Source organism: Vulpes vulpes, chromosome 10 (genome assembly GCF_048418805.1).
Source record: "Vulpes vulpes isolate BD-2025 chromosome 10, VulVul3, whole genome shotgun sequence".
Classification (NCBI taxonomy): domain Eukaryota; kingdom Metazoa; phylum Chordata; class Mammalia; order Carnivora; family Canidae; genus Vulpes; species Vulpes vulpes.
In genome coordinates, this window is record NC_132789.1 from 66131315 (window position 1) to 66137314 (window position 6000).

The window sequence follows — 6000 nt, forward strand, 5'->3', positions numbered from 1 at the left end:
AATGAAACACTGGAAATATAAGTATGGAAGCAGTACACAAAATAGTTACATTGACAAAAAGATAATACAACTTAAACCCCTCTCAATCTTTCTATTTTCCTATCCTACCAAGGCAGCTACTATGAACCCCAGAACTATTTATAAACATTCTATGCTGTACCTCAAGAAAGTACTATGATTTTAGCTAGAAAAGAAGGTCATTTCAATTCTAATTCTTTTTAGGTACACCAGAAATATAACTCAATCAGTTAATGGTTAAAATATTTTAGGTAATATAAAAATTCTGTTGTCCAAGAAATTATATTCAAATACTGCTAGAAATCCTTTGTTATTATATAGTCATTGTTATGTAACTTGGAAGTGATCTTGTTCTTATGGATTGTATCACAGTGATGTATAATAGATTAAAATAAGACTGTGAAAGAATAAAATATCTTTATTACAAATATGAGTATTGAACAGATAAAATATTTTATTTTTTTAGATTAGCACTTAATCTCATTTTTATTATTCTGCATCAGACTTAGCATAATAATAAACATTAAAATGTACTTTCTCTTGCTAGCTTAACTTATTCTTTCAACAATAGATTATTGGGTACCTATTATCTGTTAAGCAACATTTTATAGACTAGGAGTATATAATTAGCCAAACTCCTTAGTCCCATAGTGTATTAGCTAGTGAATGTGAGATATTCAACAAATAATGACATAATGGAAGGAAAAACACAAAACAAAGCAAATTAATCTATATGGATAAGTAATGGAATCTGACTTTGCCTGGGGAGAGGTTGAGATTAGACACACGAGAAAGCAACCCTTGACACGAAATCTGAAGGATAAGAAGAAATTAATTGAGCAAAGAAAAAGGGGGGAGTAAGGTGCCTGAGAATATGAATCTCACACACAAATACTGTGTTATGAGAAAGTATAACATTTTTAATAAGAAATTTTAAAAAGACCAGGGAAAGGACACGTAAGTTATACAACATGAAGCTTAACAGGTCGTCAAAGGGAAGTTCGTGTAGGGCATTGGTCTCAGTCCTAGAAACACACTGGTAAGTCACCAAGTAGTTTTATACCACACAGTAATATAGTCAGGTGTGTGTTTTGATAAGAACTCTGTGGCTGCGGAAGGTATATACATGGTAATGAACATGGCTTAGAGGCTAGTCTGTAAAGAGTGAGTTGGGAACAGTGGATTATGAGCCGAGTGGATGGAATTAGGAAATTATTTGACAGAACTTAATAAATTGTCACCTGCTTGGCAACTTTTTTCAATTATATAGCCCTGTAGAGATTTTATTTATTTATATGCAAAATCACAAATATTAACAATTCATTAAAATATGATGGCTTGATAGGATCGATCAATGAAATATGATAGGGGATCTTATGGGTTTATCACCTCTCCTTCAAAACCCATTGTGTTAGTTATCAGTGTCCTTCCCCATCCTAGGAGAATTCATCATGGACACATGATTTATATCAACTATGACAAGACTAGAGATGGAGGTCATGGAAATCTTTGACTACCTAACAAAGAAGAAAGGGGAAGCAGGTACCATACAACCATGCAAGTCCAAAACCTAGCAAGTTAAATTCCATTTGATCTTTCTTTCTTTCTTTTTAAGAAAATCTTTTTTTTCCATGGAGGCAGTCTGTTTGCTCAGCCATCTGGGAACTGAGTACATTGCAGAATCAGAAAGAACACTTTCCCTCAATTGGATATATACTCCTTGTATAAGCAAGCAAGTCTCCACTCATTTACTTAATCAGATTAGAATCTTTCAAAAGTCACTTAATGCGCTGAGTATCCACCAAGGTCCTTTTGATTAAAACTCATTTGATGTTATGGCTCCAGAACGATCTTTTTTGGATCCCTACTCTGCCCTTCAGACCCACAGGGGCAAGCTGCAGCATATCTCTGTGCTCTTCCCCCTGGCTCTGCCACTCTGGCTCTCTTCAAGGGCCCTGTCCTCTGAAAGGGAGACTGAGCAACCCTGCTCCTGAGGCCTGCGGTGGGAGTGACGATCTCTGAATCACCTTCAGGGTCATTCATCCCTTTTCTCCTTAGCGACCTTCTTTCATTCTGCCTCATTTTCTCTATTTCTTTTGTTCCCAGTAAGCAGTGTTTCTGTTTGTATAATTGCAACCCCATTCCTGGCTTCTATTGACACAACTGATTACATTTCCAGTTCACACTTATATGAATTTCCCCATCAAATAGTTGTTTAAGAGACCTTTTGGGTCCTCTTCAGGATATGCCAGCCCAGTTTGTTGCCACTTTATATGAAGGATCCCCTTTCCTCCACTTTGCAGTAACCTACTCTCATTTCTGTCTGAGACATCAACAGAATGGCCATTAATACCCATATTAGTGACAATATTCTCTTCACGATGCTGTATGTATTCTCTACAGTGACAGAGGCTTCCTCTGTAGCTCTCCTCTTCTCTTCCAGAGTCCTCTACAGAATTGCCTTTCTTGTTTGTATGTCTATTAGCACTCCCTTAAAGTCCATCTAGGATTTTTCTAGCACCTGCCTCTAAACACTTCTGTTCTCTACCTAGCACAAAGTCACATCCACTTTTTTTTAGGTATCTGTTATAGCAGCATTCCACTTCATAGTACCAAAATCTGTATTAGTCTGCTTGGGCTGCCATAACAACATAAATTAAGTGACTTAAACAAGAGAAATATGTTTTCTCATAGCTCTAGAAGATGTAAGGCCAATATCAAAGACACAGCTTGATTTGGGTTCTTGGGAGAGCTATCCTCCAGGCTTGTAGATGGCTACATTCTTCTTGCACCATCCCATGGCCTTTCCTTGGTCATACATATGGAAACACAGAGAGTGGGCATAGCTGTCTGGTATTTCCTCTTTTAAAGACACTGATCCTACCAGATTAGGCCCCCACATTTATGTTTTTACTTCTTTAGACTCTCTACTCCAAATACAGCTACACTGGAGTTTAGGACTTCAACACTATATTTTGGGAAGAATCCAAACATTGCATCCATAATACCTTGGTTGCTTCTATCTTTTGACTATCGTAAATAATGTTGTGATCGTGGGAGACAAATATCTGGTTCAGTCACTGCTTTCATTTCTTTTGGGTATGTGTAAAATTGTTGGATCACATGGCAACATCCATTAATTTGTTTCAACAAATATGTAAGTACTTACTACTCTACAGGCATTGTGCTGTGTATTGAGAAAAAGTGACTGCCTTTAAAATTGATCTCAGACTCCTCTAAGCTTGTAAGGTACTCTCTTAAGACAAGAGTACCATAATTTCAATTTTCCAGTAGAAACTGTCCAAGTTTAAAGTAACAACATATTTTGCTCTCAATAGTGTCTCTTTGGATGATAGGCTTCAGGGTCACATTGTCTTAAAGCAATTCCTAAAACCCAGGTCCTCAAAATGCCTCCCTCTAATACATATCATCATAACTCTTTTTACTCAAATAAATGTTCCATCGCCACAGTGGTATTCCACTGTTTTAAATGACTATTCTATTTTTATCCTCTTTAGTATTTAAGGGATTTTCCCCCCACTAATTAAATACCATTAATCCTAAAAATTAGAGTGAATAGAAAACTGCAGCTTGAGCATTCCCTCTTATCTGCCACTTCCTTTATCTTTTGATTTACTTTAGCATGATAAGCCTAGAGAATATCAGAAACATAATTTTGGAAGTATAACATCATCTTTTTCACATCATGAAAAAGATGAGAACTTTACTCCTATAACAAAATACATTACAAATGAAGAAATGGATTTAAAAAACATACCAAAAATGAAAGAAATAAAATCAATGGTACAATTTTGGTGGGGAAATATCCCTCTAAACAGAATCAGTTGAAGAAATATTGCTAAAGATTGAGTATATGTAGCACCAAAAAAAAAATAGTTAAGGAAGAATAAAATAATATTCATTCATGATACCAGGCAATTATTAGACTCTGTTCTATACCAAGACATCTTCTCTTAGCAGTTAGAAAAAGAGATTAAAGAGTCATAGCCCTGTGTCATAGCATAAACTAAAGGGTAACAGATACGAAAACAGCCATGTCTCATCATGTGATGAGAAAGAGAGAGTTATATATATCTGTAACCATATTTATATTTATATATATATTATTTTTCAGAAATGCTTCTCATTGTAACTTTAAAACAAATTGTTAGGAATCATGTTTAACACACAAATTTTACAGCTCATACTTAAACTGCTACTTTTCAAACAGAAAGGATATTTCCAGTTCTTTAAATACATTAACTCTTCTTGACCATGATTTATGGTTCTTCTTGACCACTCATTAGGTTCTTGGTTCATCCTTCTACATATAAAATCTTTGGTTTAAATTACTAAATATCTCCTTATTATAATATTCATCTTGTGATTTGAGTAAATTTAATAAATTTTTTTCTTTCTTTTCACTATTTATCTTTTTAAAGGAAGACATCTCAATATTTGATTGTATTTTATCTTTTTAAATAAGTATTCTTAATATTCTATGAAGTAAGAAAGGGTTGATGCACATTTTTAAGACTCCTTTTATTATTAAACTACATTCTTGGTCTTACATAATGTAGTAATAAAAGGTGACTCTGCAATTTTGTTGTTACTATTAATGCTCTTTTTGTTTTCATTTTGCCTGTTATTGGAGGCAATATAATATAATTAGGAGAACTTTGTCAGCACATAAAGAGATCACATTTGAATTTTCACTTTATAATTTTTCACTATTTATTAATAAATTTGATTATTTTTTCTTATAGTAACAATTAATAAAACAATATGAGTAATTATATAGTTATGTGCTCAGAGGAATGATGCTATATAAATTCAAATAGGTGATATTATTATTATTATTTACCATTATGTGCCCTTTTTAAATAAATGCAATACATATCTTTGCTTTCCATGATGTGCTTTCCATGATTTATCTTGCAAGTCCTCCAAGTAATGTCTATAGTTGGCACAATATTATAATGTGTTTGTGTATACTGCATATCATCCTTGAGGGAAATGTTTTGGCAATGCTGTTTTCCAAACAATTCCCTCTCATGTAATCTGTTTCATATTATAATGCCCTAGATACATTAACCTGTATTTGTGCAAGTTAATCTAATTTTGTTCAGTTTGTCCATAGTTTTAGATTCCCAGCACCCTTAGCAAGAACTCCCAATGAAACAGCATTGGCAGCATTTCTAAATGGATAATAAAGTTCAAAAAATTAACAATCATCAAACTAAAAGACTCAAACTAGAATATTTTCAAATAGAGTATACATACATCTATTAATCCATTTAGCTTGACTCCTTTGATACTTTTATTCCCAAATAACTTAATACATTCAAAACCATATAAAATATTTATAAACATTAAGAAAACTTCTTCTCTTTGGTTACCTATTAATCTATTTTGTCTTAGAATGTTCTTCATATAAAGACATATTTAGATTTTTTTGTTTTCTTTTGTTTTGTTTTCAAGTAGGCTCCATGACTAGTGTGGAGCCCAACATGGGGCTTGAAATCATGACCCTGAGATCAAGAGTCAGATGCTTAATTAGCCTAGCCACTCAGGTGCTGCAAGACATATTTATGTTTTATAAATAAGAATATACAATGGGAAAAAGAAAGTCTCTTCATTAAATGCTATTGAGAAACTGGAGAGCTACATGGATTAAACTAGATCAGTTTCTTACAGCATACATAAAGAACAAATGCAAAATGGATTTAAGATCTAAATGTGTGACCAGAAAACATAAAACCCCTAAAGAAAAAACAGGCAATAATTTTTTGGACACGGTCTTTAATATTTTTCTGGATATGTCTTTCTAAGAAAGGGAAACAAAAGTAAAAATAAACTACTGGGACTATACCAAAATAAAAAGCTTTTGGACAGAGAAGGAAACCACCAACAAAATGAAAAGATAACCTACCTACTGAATAGAAGAAGATATTTGTAAATGATATAGCTGATAAAATTAAT